Genomic DNA, 11,663 nt, shown 5'->3' with positions numbered 1-11,663 from the left:
TGACAGGATTTTTGATATTTGAAATATTGTTGCCATGGCAACAGGTCAAACTGTAATAATATTCTTGAGTGTTTTTGAGGCTCTTAACATGCTTCAAATTGCATGAAACTCGACACACAAATAAATATTGTCAACCAGTAGACATGGACAAAGCCATAGAAATGGGCGTGGTGGAGGGGCTCAGTAGCGCCACCTTTTGACAAAAGTGGGGGGGTTAGTTTTTCCTACAGTCACCAAACTCGGTACACATATTGTTCTCATCAAGCCGGACAATTTTCTAATTTACATTCATTAGCTCTGACCAACAGGAAGTCGGCTATTTTTGTTTGAATGTTAATTTTTTTGAAAAAACAGGCTATGAATTTTATACTACTACTCCTACAGGGTTTATCCAATTTACACCAAGCTTTTTTTAACTTGTTGCTAACACATTGAAGTTGTTTAATTGCAAACGGATTTTGGATATCTCAAATGGTTTGGCCGTGGCGAGGCAATGAATTAATAGCAAGAAAAGGGAAACAAAGTGTTATAACTTCTGCATACATTAATTAATTTTGATGAATCTTCGGCTGTGTCTTCGTTCTACAAGGCTGATCACATAGATGTGACTATTGTGAGTCAAAGTTATAGCGCCACCAACTGGCAGCAGGAAATGTGTTACTTTCAGCATTCTTTGAGATCACTATCTTATATTTAACCTATTTGCTTCAAACTTCATTTAAATAATGTCAAAACATGTCATAATGCTTAACTGTTTTAAATGCCCATTGCCCGCCATGCACAGTTGCCCTGAAGCCACAGGGGTGGCGGTGCCACCGGGCTTTGGCCCGTCATCGCTGCTCGCAGCTATATTTATAATTATTATTTCCATATATCAAACACGCTTGCTCATACAAGTATAAAACTCGGTACACATATAGACTTTATCGGGCCAAACAACTTTCGTACTCTAAGTTATACTTCACCTCAACAGGAAGTCAGCTATTATGGGTTGTTTGAAAAACGCATGCTCTGGAATTTGATATACTTTTCCTAGGCAATTAATCCGATCGCCACCAAACTCGGTCAGCATGAAGTCAAGACATTGATGATGAAAAATTGCCAGCGGATTTTTGATATCTCGAACGGTTTGGCTGTGGCGAGGCAACGAATTTATGGCGAGAAAAAGGAAACAGGAAATGTGTTATAACTTCTACATACATATATTGATCTTTATGAAACTTCACGCGTATGTTGGTTGTAATAGTCAGATCACATGGATGTGACTATTGTGAGTCAAAGTTATACTGCCACCAACTGGCAGCAGGAAGCGTGTCACTTTCAAAATGCTTTGAGATCACCATTTTATTTTTATCCGATTTGCTTCAAACTTCACCACAATAATGTGAAAACATGGCAGATGTAGACCTTTGAAAAGAATTGTGATATCTCAAACATAGTTGCCTTTTTGAAGCCATTAACATGCTTCAAATTGGATGAAACTCGACACACATATAATTATTTTCATACAGTAGATATGGACAAAGCCTTAGAAACGGGCGGGGAGCAGGGGCTCTGCAGCGCCACCTTTTGACAAAAGTGGGGGGTTTTGTTTAACCTACAGTCACCAAACTTGGTACACTTATTGTTCTCATTAAACTTTCTCATTTACAGTCATTAACTCTGACTAACAGGAAGTCAGATATTTTGGTTTAAATGTGAATTTTTCAAACATTCTTACGCACACACATAAGCTCTCTTAGACGTAAGGTCTCAGTCCCACTACCCCCCTCCCTCTGTGTGTGTGTGTGTGTGTGTTACTGTGTTTGAGTGAAAGTGAGAGAGATAGTTTTACAGCCTCACTGTGCTTAAGAGTTTATTCTCAACCCTTACTCAAACACATCTGAAGCAGCTAATCAGGCCAGTTCATCTGTAGGCCACTGACAACATATTATTACATTATTAGTTTGATAATTAGGGTTAATTCAAATATAAAAACACACTGCAAAAGCATGCTTTTGGTGCATAAGATTGGGGCACAAACAACAGCTCAGGGAGGTCAAAAACATAAACTGTCAGTTTTATTTTCAGACATCATGAGAATTACATAACGCTTAGTATTGTAATATAACATGTTATAACAAAAATATCTATGGCAAGAGCTCTTTTCAGAAGCTGCTTTCTATCCTCCAGAATATTTTATTTTGTCTCTTTGCATACTGCTGTAATAGTATGAAAAAGGACAGCATATACTGCAAATTTGTGGTCTGTTCTTTCTATATAATTTACAATACATCCCATTAATAATTCACTGGAATGCACAAAGAATCTCCTCAAAGCCTCACGTCTCATTCCAGGTTTGTTTCACAGGTAAATACAATTTATTAAAATGGAAATCACTTTGAAATAGTATCACACAATGCTGAAGTTCATGAACATTTTTATTAAGGCAACGTATTACATAATGCATATATATCACTATAGCATATGTTCAACTCATCCGTTATTGCTGTGGAAAGAATCACACCTTTTCATTGCCTATTGAAATTACCCTGTTGATGCTTTCACACTTTTAAATGTCCATTTATTGTTTGTTGGTTGAAGGGTGAGTAGAATAATGTCATCTCATTGTACCCAGTTTAAAAATAAAACGCATTACTGCGTTCATAGTGTCTATCACTGACTGTTTACAGCTTAACTTAAATTACTCCCATAATTCGTGCAAAGCGTCATGGGGCGTTAGAATAAGGTGGATACAACATCAGCAATCACAGACATTCGCATTAAGGCTAAATTAGATTTCTCAGAGCAGGGTGGACTTTGCACAAATAACAGTATGTAATTTACTCTAGAATTTTTTAGGGTTTGTCTGAGAAAAAACAGACATGGCAGAGTAGGATGATATTTTGCACTCATTGTTTGATTTAAATTAAATTACTATTGAATGTTTAGTAGTTGAACCTGAATTAATTCAAAATGAAGGTACTATATTTCAGATCAGTAAAAAGATAAAAAAAAAAACTGCCAGTCTTTGTCTTTTTCTAAGTTTGAATGACAAAATAGCTGTGTTAGGCACTGAATAAAGCGGATTGATTCTATGTTTTCATTGCATGAGTTTTAATGTACTGTAAAACTTGGAAAATAAAATTGCATTGTTTAGGGTACAATGCAATATTTTGTGTGTAGTTATTTATTTGTAAATATTATGATATAATCAATTTTAAAATAATAGTTTGGTATAACACAACATTTACTTATAGTGCACAGCCTTAATATGGTTTGAAAGAAATATGTGTATGAATTTAATAAGGTATAGGCAGTAGGAGTAAAAAAAATTAAAAAATATAGCTGCGAGCAGCGATGGCGGGCCCAAGCCCGGTGGCACCGCCACCCTGGTGGCTTCAGGGCAACTGTGCACGGCGGGCAATAGGCATTTAAAACGGTAAAACATCAAAGGACTATGTCAAATTCACTCCACATCTACTGCACTACAAGGTGCCGCTATAGAGCCCCTCCTCCCTGCTCATTTTCAAAGGTTTACATTTGCCAAGTTTTAACATTATTCTGATGAATTTTGAAGCAAATCAGGTAAAAATAAGAGGGTGATCTCAATGTATGCTGAAAGTGACACATTTCCTGCTTCCAGTTGGTGGCGCTATGACTTTGAATCACAATAGTCACATCCATGTGATCAGCCTTGTACAACAAAGACTAAGCCGAAGTTTCATCAAAATCAATTAATGTATGCAGAAGTTATAACACTTTGTTTCCCTTTTCTTGCCATAAATTCGTTGCCTCGCCACGGCCAAACCGTTTGAGATATCCAAGATCCGTTTGCAATCAAGCAACTTCAATGTGTTAGCAACAAGTTAAAAAAAGCTTGGTGTAAATTGGTTAAACCCTGTAGGAGTAGTAGTATAAAATTCATAGCCTGTTTTTTCAAAAAATTAACATTCAAACAAAAATAGCCGACTTCCTGTTGGTCGGAGCTAATGAATGTAAATTAGAAAATTGTCCAGCTTGATGAGAACAATATGTGTACCGAGTTTGGTGACTGTAGGAAAAACTAACCCCCCCACTTTTGGCAAAAGGTGGCGCTACTGAGCCCCTTCACCACGCCCATTTCTATGGCTTTGTCCATGTCTACTGGTTGACAATATTGATGTGTGTGTTGAGTTTCATGCAATTTGAAGCATGTTAAGAGCCTCAAAAACACTCAAAAATATTATTACAGTTTGACCTGTTGCCATGGCAACAATATTTCAAATATCAAAAATCCTGTCATAGGTCTACATCTGCTGTGTATTGACATTACACTGATGAAGTTTGAAGCAAATCAGGTAAAAATAAGAGGGTGATCTCAAAGCATTTCAAAAAGTGATACACTTCCTGCTGCCAGTTGGTGGCGCTATAACTTTGACTCACAATAGTCACATCCATGTGATCAGACTACTACAACCAACACACTCGTGAAGTTTCATAAAGATCAATATATGTATGCAGACGTTATAACACATTTCCTGTTTCCTTTTTCTCGCCATAAATTCGTTGCCTCGCCACGGCCAAACCGTTCGAGATATCAAAAATCCCCTGGCAATTTTTAATCATCAATGTCTTGACTTCATGCTGACCGAGTTTGGTGGCGATCGTATTAATCGTCTAGGAGGAGTATATCAAATTCCAGAGCATGCATTTTTCAAACAACCCTTAATAGCTGACTTCCTGTTGGCGTGGCGTTTAACTTAGAGCACGAAAGTTGTTCGGCCCGATGAGGTCTATATGTGTACCGAGTTTCATACTAATACGTGCAAGCGTGTTTAATATATGGACCAAATTTTCAGACTTTTTTCAAGGGGGCGCTGTCGAGCCCCCCTGCCACGCCCGCATACCAGCCTCTGCGGCGTCCTAATGGCCGCGGATTCCAATGTGTGTGCCAATTTTCAAGAGTTTTTGAGCATGTTAAGGCCCCCAAAAAGCCCCGGAAGACGAAAAAAAAAAATAATAATAATAATATAGCTGCGAGCAGCGATGGCGGGCCCAAGCCCGGTGGCACCGCCACCCCGGTGGCTTCAGGGCAACTGTGCACAGCGGGCAATAGGCACTTAAAATGGTTAAACATCAAAGGACTATGTCAAATTCACTCCACATTTACTGCACTACAAGGTGCCGCTATAGAGCCCCTCCTCCCTGCCCATTTTCAAAGGATTACATGTGCCAAGTTTTAACATTATTCTGATGAATTTTGAAGCAAATCAGGTAAAAATAAGAGGGTGATCTCAATGTATGCTGAAAGTGACACATTTTCTGCTTCCAGTTGGTGGCGCTATGACTTTGAATCACAATAGTCAAATCCATGTGATCAGCCTTGTACAACGAAGACTAAGCCAAAGTTTCATCAAAATCAATTAATGTATGCAGAAGTTATAACACTTTGTTTCCCTTTTCTTGCCATAAATTCGTTGCCTCGCCACGGCCAAACCGTTTGAGGTATCCAAAATCCGTTTGCAATTAAACAACTTCAATGTGTTAGCAACAAGTTAAAAAAGCTTGTTAAGAGCCTCAAAAACACTCAAGAATATTATTACAGTTTGACCTGTCGCCATGGCAACGATATTTCAAATATCAAAAATCCTGTCATAGGTCTACATCTGCTGTGTATTGACATTACACTGATGAAGTTTGAAGCAAATCAGGTAAAAATAAGAGGGTGATCTCAAAGCATTTTAAAAGTGATACACTTCTTGCTGCCATTTGGTGGCGCTATAACTTTGACTCACAATAGTTACATCCATGTGATCAGACTACTACAACCAACACACTCCTGAAGTTTCATAAACATCAATCAATGTATGCAGAAGTTATAACACATTTCCTGTTTCCCTTTTCTCGCCATAAATTCGTTGCCTCGCCACGGCCAAACCGTTTGAGATATCCAAAATCCGTTTGCAATTAAACAACTTCAATGTGTTCGCAACAAGTTAAAAAAAGCTTGGTGTAAATTGGATAAACCCTGTAGGAGTAGTAGCATAAAATTCATAGCCTGTTTTTTCAAAAAATTAACATTCAAACCAAAATAGCTGACTTCCTGTTGGTCGGAGCTAATGAATGTAAATAAGAAAATTGTCCGGCTTGATGAGAACAATATGTGTACAGAGTTTGGTGACTGTAGGAAAAACTAACCCCCCCACTTTTGTCAAAAGGTGGCGCTACTGAGCCCCTCCACCACGCCCATTTCTATGGCTTTGTCCATGTCTACTGGATGACAATATTGATGTGTGTGTCGAGTTTCATGCAATTTGAAGCATGTTAAGAGCCTCAAAACCACTCAAGAATATTATTACAGTTTGACCTGTTGCCATGGCAACAATATTTCAAATATCAAAAATCCTGTCATAGGTCTATATCTGCTGTGTATTGACATTACACTGATGAAGTTTGAAGCAAATCAGGTAAAAATAAGAGGGTGATCTCAAAACATTTCAAAAAGTGATACACTTCCTGCTGCCAGTTGGTGGCGCTATAACTTTGACTCACAATAGTCACATCTATGTGATCAGACTCCTATAACGAACACACTCGTGAAGTTTCATAAAGATCAATATATGTATTAAGACGTTATAACACATTTCCTGTTTCCTTTTTCTCGCCATAAATTCGTTGCCTCGCCACGGTCAAACCGTTCGAGATATCAAAAATCCCCTGGCAATTTTTAATCATCAGTGTCTTGACTTCATGCTGACCGAGTTTGGTGGCGATCGGATTAATCGTCTAGGAGGAGTATATCAAATTCCAGAGCATGCGTTTTTCAAACAACCCTTAATAGCTGACTTCCTGTTGGCGTGGTGTTTAACTTAGAGCACGAAAGTTGTTCGGCCCGATGAGGTCTATATGTGTACTGAGTTTCATACTAATACGTGCAAGCGTGTTTAATATATGGACCAAATTTTCAGACTTTTTTCAAGGGGGCGCTGTCGAGCCCCCCTGCCACGCCCGGGTACCAACCTCTGGGGCGTCCTAATGGCCGCGGATTCCAATGTGTGTGCCAATTTTCAAGAGTTTTTGAGCATGTTAAGGCCCCCAAAAAGCCCCGGAAGACGAAAAAAAAAAATAATAATAATAATATAGCTGCGAGCAGCGATGGCGGGCCCAAGCCCGGTGGCACCGCCACCCCGGTGGCTTCAGGGCAACTGTGCACAGCGGGCAATAGGCACTTAAAATGGTTAAACATCAAAGGACTATGTCAAATTCACTCCACATTTACTGCACTACAAGGTGCCGCTATAGAGCCCCTCCTCCCTGCCCATTTTCAAAGGATTACATGTGCCAAGTTTTAACATTATTCTGATGAATTTTGAAGCAAATCAGGTAAAAATAAGAGGGTGATCTCAATGTATGCTGAAAGTGACACATTTTCTGCTTCCAGTTGGTGGCGCTATGACTTTGAATCACAATAGTCAAATCCATGTGATCAGCCTTGTACAACGAAGACTAAGCCAAAGTTTCATCAAAATCAATTAATGTATGCAGAAGTTATAACACTTTGTTTCCCTTTTCTTGCCATAAATTCGTTGCCTCGCCACGGCCAAACCGTTTGAGGTATCCAAAATCCGTTTGCAATTAAACAACTTCAATGTGTTAGCAACAAGTTAAAAAAAGCTTGTTAAGAGCCTCAAAAACACTCAAGAATATTATTACAGTTTGACCTGTCGCCATGGCAACGATATTTCAAATATCAAAAATCCTGTCATAGGTCTACATCTGCTGTGTATTGACATTACACTGATGAAGTTTGAAGCAAATCAGGTAAAAATAAGAGGGTGATCTCAAAGCATTTTAAAAGTGATACACTTCTTGCTGCCATTTGGTGGCGCTATAACTTTGACTCACAATAGTTACATCCATGTGATCAGACTACTACAACCAACACACTCCTGAAGTTTCATAAACATCAATCAATGTATGCAGAAGTTATAACACATTTCCTGTTTCCCTTTTCTCGCCATAAATTCGTTGCCTCGCCACGGCCAAACCGTTTGAGATATCCAAAATCCGTTTGCAATTAAACAACTTCAATGTGTTCGCAACAAGTTAAAAAAGCTTGGTGTAAATTGGATAAACCCTGTAGGAGTAGTAGCATAAAATTCATAGCCTGTTTTTTCAAAAAATTAACATTCAAACCAAAATAGCTGACTTCCTGTTGGTCGGAGCTAATGAATGTAAATAAGAAAATTGTCCGGCTTGATGAGAACAATATGTGTACAGAGTTTGGTGACTGTAGGAAAAACTAACCCCCCCACTTTTGTCAAAAGGTGGCGCTACTGAGCCCCTCCACCACGCCCATTTCTATGGCTTTGTCCATGTCTACTGGATGACAATATTGATGTGTGTGTCGAGTTTCATGCAATTTGAAGCATGTTAAGAGCCTCAAAACCACTCAAGAATATTATTACAGTTTGACCTGTTGCCATGGCAACAATATTTCAAATATCAAAAATCCTGTCATAGGTCTATATCTGCTGTGTATTGACATTACACTGATGAAGTTTGAAGCAAATCAGGTAAAAATAAGAGGGTGATCTCAAAACATTTCAAAAAGTGATACACTTCCTGCTGCCAGTTGGTGGCGCTATAACTTTGACTCACAATAGTCACATCTATGTGATCAGACTCCTATAACGAACACACTCGTGAAGTTTCATAAAGATCAATATATGTATTAAGACGTTATAACACATTTCCTGTTTCCTTTTTCTCGCCATAAATTCGTTGCCTCGCCACGGTCAAACCGTTCGAGATATCAAAAATCCCCTGGCAATTTTTAATCATCAGTGTCTTGACTTCATGCTGACCGAGTTTGGTGGCGATCGGATTAATCGTCTAGGAGGAGTATATCAAATTCCAGAGCATGCGTTTTTCAAACAACCCTTAATAGCTGACTTCCTGTTGGCGTGGTGTTTAACTTAGAGCACGAAAGTTGTTCGGCCCGATGAGGTCTATATGTGTACTGAGTTTCATACTAATACGTGCAAGCGTGTTTAATATATGGACCAAATTTTCAGACTTTTTTCAAGGGGGCGCTGTCGAGCCCCCCTGCCACGCCCGGGTACCAACCTCTGGGGCGTCCTAATGGCCGCGGATTCCAATGTGTGTGCCAATTTTCAAGAGTTTTTGAGCATGTTAAGGCCCCCAAAAAGCCCCGGAAGACGGAAAAAAAAATATATATATATAGCTGCGAGCAGCGATGGCGGGCCCAAGCCCGGTGGCACCGCCACCCCGGTGGCTTCAGGGCAACTGTGCACAGCGGGCAATAGGCACTTAAAACGGTTAAACATCAAAGGACTATGTCAAATTCACTCCACATTTACTGCACTACAAGGTGCCGTTATAGAGCCCCTCCTCCCTGCCCATTTTCAAAGGATTACATGTGCCAAGTTTTAACATTATTCTGATAAATTTTGAAGCAAATCAGGTAAAAATAAGAGGGTGATCTCAATGTATGCTGAAAGTGACACATTTTCTGCTTCCAGTTGGTGGCGCTATGACTTTGAATCACAATAGTCAAATCCATGTGATCAGCCTTGTACAACGAAGACTAAGCCAAAGTTTCATCAAAATCAATTAATGTATGCAGAAGTTATAACACTTTGGTTCCCTTTTCTTGCCATAAATTCATTGCCTCGCCACGGCCAAACCGTTTGAGATATCCAAAATCCGTTTGCAATTAAACAACTTCAATGTGTTAGCAACAAGTTAAAAAAAGCTTGGTGTAAATTGGATAAACCCTGTAGGAGTAGTAGTATAAAATTCATAGCCTGTTTTTAAAAAAAATTAACATTCAAACCAAAATAGCTGACTTCCTGTTGGTCGGAGCTAATGAATGTAAATTAGAAAATTGTCCGGCTTGATGAGAATAATATGTGTACCGAGTTTGGTGACTGTAGGAAAAACTAACCCCCCCACTTTTGGCAAAAGGTGGCGCTACTGAGCCCCTCCACCACGCCCATTTCTATGGCTTTGTCCATGTCTACTGGTTGACAATATTGATGTGTGTGTGTCGAGTTTCATGCAATTTGAAGCATGTTAAGAGCCTCAAAAACACTCAAGAATATTATTACAGTTTGACCTGTTGCCATGGCAACAATATTTCAAATATCAAAAATCCTGTCATAGGTCTACATCTGCTGTGTATTGACATTACACTGATGAAGTTTGAAGCAAATCAGGTAAAAATAAGAGGGTGATCTCAAAGCATTTTAAAAGTGATACACTTCTTGCAATTAAACAACTTCAATATGTTAGCAACAAGTTAAAAAAAGCTTGGTGTAAATTGGATAAACCCTGTAGGAGTAGTAGTATAAAATTCATAGCCTGTTTTTTAAAAAAATTAACATTCAAACCAAAATAGCTGACTTCCTGTTGGTCGGAGCTAATGAATGTAAATTAGAAAATTGTCCGGCTTGATGAGAATAATATGTGTACCGAGTTTGGTGACTGTAGGAAAAACTAACCCCCCCACTTTTGTCAAAAGGTGGCGCTACTGAGCCCCTCCACCACGCCCATTTCTATGGCTTTGTCCATGTCTACTGGTTGACAATATTGATGTGTGTGTCGAGTTTCATGCAATTTGAAGCATGTTAAGAGCCTCAAAAACACTCAAGAATATTATTACAGTTTGACCTGTTGCCATGGCAACAATATTTCAAATATCAAAAATCCTGTCATAGGTCTACATCTGCTGTGTATTGACATTACACTGATGAAGTTTGAAGCAAATCAGGTAAAAATAAGAGGGTGATCTCAAAGCATTTTAAAAGTGATACACTTCTTGCTGCCATTTGGTGGCGCTATAACTTTGACTCACAATAGTTACATCCATGTGATCAGACTACTACAACCAACACACTCCTGAAGTTTCATAAACATCAATCAATGTATGCAGAAGTTATAACACATTTCCTGTTTCCCTTTTCTCGCCATAAATTCGTTGCCTCGCCACGGCCAAACCGTTTGAGATATCCAAAATCCGTTTGCAATTAAACAACTTCAATGTGTTCGCAACAAGTTAAAAAAAGCTTGGTGTAAATTGGATAAACCCTGTAGGAGTAGTAGTATAAAATTCATAGCCTGTTTTTTCAAAAAATTAACATTCAAACCAAAATAGCTGACTTCCTGTTGGTCGGAGCTAATGAATGTAAATTAGAAAATTGTCCGGCTTGATGAGAATAATATGTGTACCGAGTTTGGTGACTGTAGGAAAAACTAACCCCCACTTTTGTCAAAAGGTGGCGCTACTGAGCCCCTCCACCACGCCCATTTCTATGGCTTTGTCCATGTCTACTGGTTGACAATATTGATGTGTGTGTCGAGTTTCATGCAATTTGAAGCATGTTAAGAGCCTCAAAAACACTCAAGAATATTATTACAGTTTGACCTGTTGCCATGGCAACAATATTTCAAATATCAAAAATCCTGTCATAGGTCTACATCTGCTGTGTATTGACATTACACTGATGAAGTTTGAAGCAAATCAGGTAAAAATAAGAGGGTGATCTCAAAACATTTCAAAAAGTGATACACTTCCTGCTGCCAGTTGGTGGCGCTATAACTTTGACTCACAATAGTCACATCCATGTGATCAGACTCCTATAACGAACACACTCGTGAAGTTTCATAAAGATCAATAT

This window comes from Chanodichthys erythropterus, chromosome 15 (genome assembly GCF_024489055.1).
Source record: "Chanodichthys erythropterus isolate Z2021 chromosome 15, ASM2448905v1, whole genome shotgun sequence".
NCBI classification, from domain to species: domain Eukaryota; kingdom Metazoa; phylum Chordata; class Actinopteri; order Cypriniformes; family Xenocyprididae; genus Chanodichthys; species Chanodichthys erythropterus.
This window is presented reverse-complemented; position numbering follows the sequence as displayed.